This window comes from Triturus cristatus, chromosome 5_1 (genome assembly GCF_964204655.1).
Source record: "Triturus cristatus chromosome 5_1, aTriCri1.1, whole genome shotgun sequence".
NCBI classification, from domain to species: domain Eukaryota; kingdom Metazoa; phylum Chordata; class Amphibia; order Caudata; family Salamandridae; genus Triturus; species Triturus cristatus.
This window is the reverse complement of record NC_140587.1, coordinates 579,467,767-579,474,796: the sequence shown is the minus strand read 5'-3', so window position 1 is coordinate 579,474,796 and position 7,030 is coordinate 579,467,767. Positions and strand designations below refer to the sequence as shown.

General features: G+C 42.3%; 1 long non-coding RNA gene across 6 annotated transcripts in view; it reads right to left on the bottom strand.

Annotated features, from left to right (window-relative positions):
* Positions 1 to 523: 523 nt before the first annotated feature.
* The window catches only part of LOC146831217 (uncharacterized), a 158,376-nt gene continuing 151,869 nt past the window's right edge, over positions 524 to 7,030 (bottom strand). For all 6 annotated transcript variants that reach the window (XR_014961530.1, XR_014961527.1, XR_014961532.1 and 3 more), the window contains one exon: positions 524 to 862. This is a non-coding gene — a long non-coding RNA (uncharacterized LOC146831217). The remainder of the gene's footprint in view (positions 863 to 7,030) is intronic.

Genomic DNA, 7,030 nt, shown 5'->3' with positions numbered 1-7,030 from the left:
GCAGGGAATGAGTCTTCTAAACAGGAACGAACAAAGCAGAGCCGGAGGCGCCTGTCACAAAGAAAAAGGGAGAGTAGATATGGAAGTCTGATTGCTTAAGGATGCTGTTTAATAATGTGAAGAAAGGTAGAAGCATAATCCTTGCCTTCATGTGCTGAATAGTTACGAACGCTAGAAAATGTTATATTCTTGGCAAATCAATTAAATCTCCCTGCACCAATTTTTTTTATAACTAATGTAACAGTTTTCTCTTATAGAGCATTCCAATGCCCCAAGGCCAAATTCGCTCTACATAAAGTACGAAGAACCAAGAGGCAGGACAAGGACAGCTATTGCACACAGTACGGCATAATCATGGCACTGCCTGTGCAAGTTCTTATAAATTCAAGTGTTTGAGATTCATTTCCTAGACCTAACTAGCCTTCCAACTCCCAAGTTTCTAAAATCTACATGACCGTGAATCAAAGAGGAAACAGATCACTGAGAAAAAAAAAAGAATTGTTAAGAAAGATAAACGCCAATGTTTACTGTTTCACATTTTTGATTTATTTATTATGAAATGTATATAGCACCGTAGATTACCTTTTGGTTACTTCAGAGCACTAGAAGAGCTGACAGTGAACAGTAATATGAAAAGACAGAAAGAGGAAGGTTTCAGTGGAGCTGGTGAGGCAACATGTATCCTTTAGAAGGCATGTCTGAATAGCTCAGTCTTTAGGAGTACATAGGTGGGTTCCATTTTGGTGCAGCATTTCAAACAATCTTAAACGTGTCATAACATATCTAAATCTGCTTGGTTGTAATCTTCCTGAACCAGATAAAGTCTTGGAGCGAAAAGCCAAAGTTCGACATGTGTGGTCTCCTACAAAATTAACAAAAAGAAAGGAGGTTAGAGTACATCTGATATGCCTTCCCCAAATCAAGTGAACCATTTACCGCCCCAAATGATAAAACGTTTATTGTTCCACACAATCAGGTTCATAGTTAATTACAAATTAAGAGGTGCCCTCACAATAAAATGTTGACACGAAAGTGTGCAGGATGGAGGCCAACAAACCACCTTTATTCCATGCGAGTGCTACTATCTTTCATATTATGCCATATAGTAATAAGAGCAGAGCAATTATAAGAAGCAACTTCAACTGGTCACTTAGCGCAAGCATTTTTTCTTCAAGTCCCAGGGCAGTTGTGGTTAAGGAGCATCAATTTTAAACATTTGTCTTATCAATGGTTGTCCTGGGGTCCCTACTGTTACACTGCAACTAAATGAGCAGGTACTCCCTTATAAGCACTGGACTGCCAAGGTAACCTGGTTGAGCAAGCAAAGGCTTGCTTCAGGAAGTTACGTGCATTTACAAATTAGTCAATATCTAGGCAATCATTACCTTATGAAATAATTACGGAGTATGCCATTGTTTTACTGATTCGTATATAGTAGATACAAGAAGAAAGAATAAGTGTTTAGTGCTTACAGAGCTTGAGGTTGTTTCCCAAACACCAATGTAGCTCCGAGCAACCCTCGGATCTCCGGGACAACCAAAGTGACTAGCATTCGGGTCAGTAAAATCATGGCTCAGGAGCACAGGCCTTTTCATCTGTACCACAGGCCTTTTCGCCTGTACCACAGAGAGGAGATTACCTACCTGTTTTTCCATTAAAAGGTTTAAGTTATAATAACTACAGCCCCTAGATTTCATCTGTGAGGAATGCATGCTATGCTATCACCCTCAATCATTTGACACAGTAGACATTTTTTATTCTAATTTTATATTCTAGGCACCTTTTTTTTAGTAACGTTTTTTTTCCATTAATTGTTTGTGTATGGTTGTTTGAGGTATGTTAAAAGTATTGTGACTGGGGGCTGGCGACGAAGGACTACACAACATATGCAGATGACGTGCTATTATTTCTCACCCGCCAGCTGAGACAGGACCTCGCATAATTCATCTTGCATACGTTCGGAGTGGCCTCCGGGTTACCTAGGACAAGTCCATCTTGGTGCCATACAGGGCAACCACCAGGACAAACTGAAATCCCAGGATCCCTATACACTGACTAAGTTTTCATACATTGGCATGTATATTTCTTGGAAACCAGGGATTACCTTGAGTCTTAATCTTAGCCCCATAGTGAAGAAGGCACAAGAGGACAGGTCTTGTTGGGACAATCTCTAGTTAAATATTATGGGTAGACAAGCCCTTTTAAATGATTATACTCCCATGGTTGCTCTACGTCCTCAGTTTATTACCCCCTTCCCCAGATTCTGCAGACTTGGTTTGTGTCCCTGGCAGCCAAGGCACAAATTTATTTGGGAACAAACGTGAGGCTGGCTTTTGGTTAATATGTCCGATCTGTGTATGAAGCGGGTTGGCTATGGCAGATGTTCACCTCCATTACTGGGCAATCCAACTACTGGTCATCAATGAATGGTTGCATGGAGGGTGGGGGGAAATGTACATATAAGGGAGAGCTGTCCCTCCTTGGCCTAAACCGTGTGGTGGGGGCGCTCATCCTAGCTTCCCTTTCAGAGAGAACTCAAGTGGTCTTTAGGGTTTGGAGGACTGAAGTGGGTGGGACTGTAAGCTCACGCTTGAGGACGCCTTAGCAGGCGGCGGGCGAGGAGGGGGGACATTAGCTGTTGCAGGTAGCATCACGGGAGGGCTTCCAGGGGTAGGACCATATAGGGATCTCTCACCTGGGGGACGTAGGGGAGTGTGATCACCTTAGGTCCTTTCATAACCTTCCGTAGAATTCCACATTCCCACTTTGCAGTTTGTTTCGCTACCTGCAACTTAGGCATGCACTCCCAAAATGCAAAGGAGAGCAGGAGGCGTGGCTCTGGCTTGTTCAATTCACAGTTCTTAAGCAGGCCTACTGAACGCCCTGCCGGTTGTAGAGGCCAGGGGCTCATGCCTCCCCAGACTGTAGTAAGTGTCAATATCCTGGTGGAGAGTTATCCAGGTCTATTAGAACAGTGTCATATCCACTGTAGCCCAGGTAGTGGGGACGCATACTGCAGTACACCCTAGAACAGTGTTGGGAATAATGGAGGATCCCTCAGAATCTACATACTGTGTCAAATCGGTTGACATTTCGGGGGGGGGGGGGGGGGAAAAAAAAAAAAGGCATGGCTATACCCACTTAAACTCATGATCAGAACCAGTAATGTCTAGCACTGGGATATTCCTTTGTGGATGCGTTGTGCGCTTGATAAGTACCTAATACAAATATGGGAGGTCCCAGAGGGGACAGGATACTGGTGGGTTTGGGTATGCTGGTGGCTAAACGGGATATAGCTCAGCAGTGGTGGTCTCCTGCAGGTCCATCAATAACAGCCTGGACTCGCGGCATGAACTGGTGCTCCAAACTGGAACAAACACATACGGCTTGGGGTGTTACTGTAAATATGAGACAGTTTGGAGTTACTGGTGGTCTTACCACAGACTAGGTGGTTAACGAAAGTGGGATACAGCAATTGCCTCAATAGCTGTGGTTTGGGTGGGTGTATTGGAGGGGGCGGGAGGTGGGGAGAGAATGAGAAGGTCCCGTGAACTTTCATCTGCAGATTATGTTTAGATCAAGTGACTGGTTGTATTGTTTGTTATGAAAATGGAAATAAAAAGGTTTCTGATAAAACATTTGAGTAATGCTTGTAATATTAATTTGCAATGAAAATCAACTGAAAAGATTTACTAAATCATGCTAAAAGATCTTTGTACGGTTATGTGTAAGGATGGATATGCTCAGAGCTTTAAGCATTTCAATAGCTCTACCTCTGCAGATTGTTGCTAGACTAGAGAGTGCTCCTAGGCATATAGCTACCATTTTATGTTACACAGCTGCGATAGTTAACCAAATAGTTATAAGACTTCGGTTAGTGTGGTGCTGGCAGTGGTATTGAGGAGATCGTACTGTGCTAACTAGATCTCAGTATCCTTGGTTATTGTCCTTCAGCACTTCTTCCAAGGCCACAATAGGGATTTAACAACTTAAGAGTAACAGTAACTTGGCAGTTCTTAGGTTAGTAAAGACGAGGGCTCGTGGATTACTCTGAGGGTATAGACACTCAAGACTGCATTTCTAGCATGTGCTGAGCTAAGACTAAGAATTTTGCGCCTGCTGGGTACTAGAGACCAAAGGACTTTTGAAGTTCCCAGAGTAGACTTAAACTGAGTCCCACAGGTTAATGTAACCAAACATTTAGCACCTAGAATCAAGGAACTAATAAAAAAATATAAAGTGCGAGGTAGCGTCTTATCCAGAAGATGTACATATCTGGTAATAAAATCCTTTCAATCAGGAAAAGTATGGGTTAGACAATGATTTTACTTCGTTTTATACTGTACTCAGAGTTTAAGTCTCTTCACCTACTGGAAAAAGCCGCGATAGCTCGTCCTTTCTACCCCTGGAATTAAAAATTAAGAGGGTGTAACCTGATCATCCAACTGGAGTGCTACACTACTGTAGCCCTGGGATGGCAGCAGTAAACGGACTCTCAGAATAGTCCTTAAGCAGTCCTTTCAGTAGACAGTACAGAAAAATAATTGCAGGCACAGGTGACAGGTGTAGAGAAAGAACCAAGTAGAACAGCATTCAAATGACAAGAATTATTATGGTGCAACTGTGGACTAGAGGGGAAACTGGATCTTTGTTCAATTTATCAAACTTATGCAATCCACTGCTGTAAGGAAATGTTTTTTTTGAACGGTCACACCAAGATTTTGGGCTGATGCTGCTTTTTTTTTTTTTTTTTTTACTAAGAGTGGAGTGAACTGAGGCTTGCTAACCATACCTCACTGTCTGTGCCCTTACCCTTAAGCTGGTATGTCGAATTACCATCTACCCAATTGGCTAAGCCAACGTACCTGTAATACCTGCCCCAGGGAGATTGCAGCACTGGTTGTGCCACTCTGGATGTGACACGAGTAAAACAAGACTCCCAGCTCGCCATTTGCAGGCTAGAAGCACAGTTAAAACTACTAGCCCTACTTTGACATTCAAAGTAATGGCAAAGCCAAACTTCCCCCGGGAATGTGTGAGGCACCCCTATGGCAGGCAGAGTCTTAAGTCAAGGTGCAACATATTCCATAGACCGAACATGTAATTTGACATGTTCTGATACTAAAAATGCGAAATGGTCACTTTGCTGCTCAGAGCCACAGTTACCCAGGGTTGAGCTGAAGGTTTAACAAAACCCAAGGGTCCTAAAGCGTTTGTTAAGTGTTACATGGTGAGATTGCACAACCACAACATATAATACATCCCATTACTTCACTATTACATTTGATAAAACTCACAATTCTTTTGATAATTTACTTCATAAAAAAATAGCCATGAGAGGGGCGTGGCTTGGACGCCATAACATGGCGACTTGAACGTGAGCTCTGTCCGGACACGGAGCTTCTTCGCTTTAAGTGTCGAGCTTCAATGGCGGTCCCATTTCCGTAATGTAGCGGTGAGTCGGCATGCCGCGAATGGCTTCCCCAGCATTGTTCTTGGACCCAGGAGCCGCAGCGGTGTACATCTCATAGAAACGTGAGCGCCCGCCATTTTGTATTGCGCTACGAATGTGTTTTTTTTCTCTTCAAAGTGAAGCGTCCTAATTGCTTGTAATGCCTTACAACTTTTTATAGGCTCTGGAGTTCTAAGTGATTAATCGTCCTTTTTCTTGCCTGCATTTTATACCATGGTGAGCTGAAGGCGGTGACTATTTCTCAATATATCGCCCCTTTTGAGTGCCTGAAGTGCTTTACATTTTCTATAATATAGACTGCTCTCACCTCATTATTGCTCACTGAATGAGTCTTTCATCTTTGAGAATTGGATGGTGAGGTGCACTATATTTCAGCAGATACTGGTCGCTTTTTTGATGTGGCGATTCCTTTCCTCATTGAGGTGCATATTGAAGGCCATATCTTCAGTGCTACGTCTGCTTACCTTCTTTAGGTTGTTCATTGTTCCAGAACCTTCTTCTCTGTTGGTGTATGGGCCGGATTCGTATTATTCTATTTGCTGCTCATCGTCCTCATCAGCAATCTAAGACGGCCAGTGACCCGCACACCACTTCTAAACCAGCCTCTTCAGGCGTTAAGCCAAAAAGGCTCAAAAACGATCCACCTTCTCCTATCCTCTCCTCACAAAATCCAGTTCTTGACTATTTTAGATGAGGTACGTGGTCTTCAACCTTTTATGTCCTCTACCAATGAAAAATTAAAACAAATAGAAGACCGATGGATTGTCGAGGAGGGAAAGGTGTTAGAACTTGAACAACGTGTGGGAGACCTTAAAGGTATTTCCACAAAAAATCCTGTATTAGAGCAAGAGATCCAAAAGCTGAAACTCCACACACGTGGTATCATCATGCTCTTTCTGGAATTTACTGAACTTATGCAGGTCCTGAAGGCTGTTGAACTCAAACGACGTCTCACTTGGTCGGGACATAATATATTCATATCACAAGATGTCATGCAGTGAATGCTCGACTTAAAGAATTTCTGGCCCTTCGCCCTCAGATGAGACATTTGAACTTTCAGTATGGTATTCTCCATCCTTGCCTTTGCAAAATTACTGATGAAGGACACGTTCTTTCGACGACCCTGAGAAACTCTAGCTCTTTCTAAACCGTATTTCCTCTCAGAACATGGACACTAATGGTTGATTTTTCTGTTAGTTTTTATGTTGAAAGAACAATAACCAGTTAACGCCTAATATTTTCTCAGTTAATTGGTGGATATTGTTCTTCTAATATATATTGATCTTGTTTCTTCATTACTTGCTTTTATTTCTCTATTTTTCTTGTGCGTATTTACCCTTTACTCTTTTTAGGTCTTATACTACTTAAATTATTCCCCTTTCTTCGCTCTATTTCTACATTCTTTACATTCTATTTTTTGTTATTTCTTTACTTTTTTAGAGGCTTTTTATTGCCCATTCATTACTACCGCCGTCCTTTTTTTTCGGCGTTACAATGCTCCTCTCATACCTGTTGCTTATCTTTCTTCAGGTCTGGATTCTTTTCCTTGATCAGTTT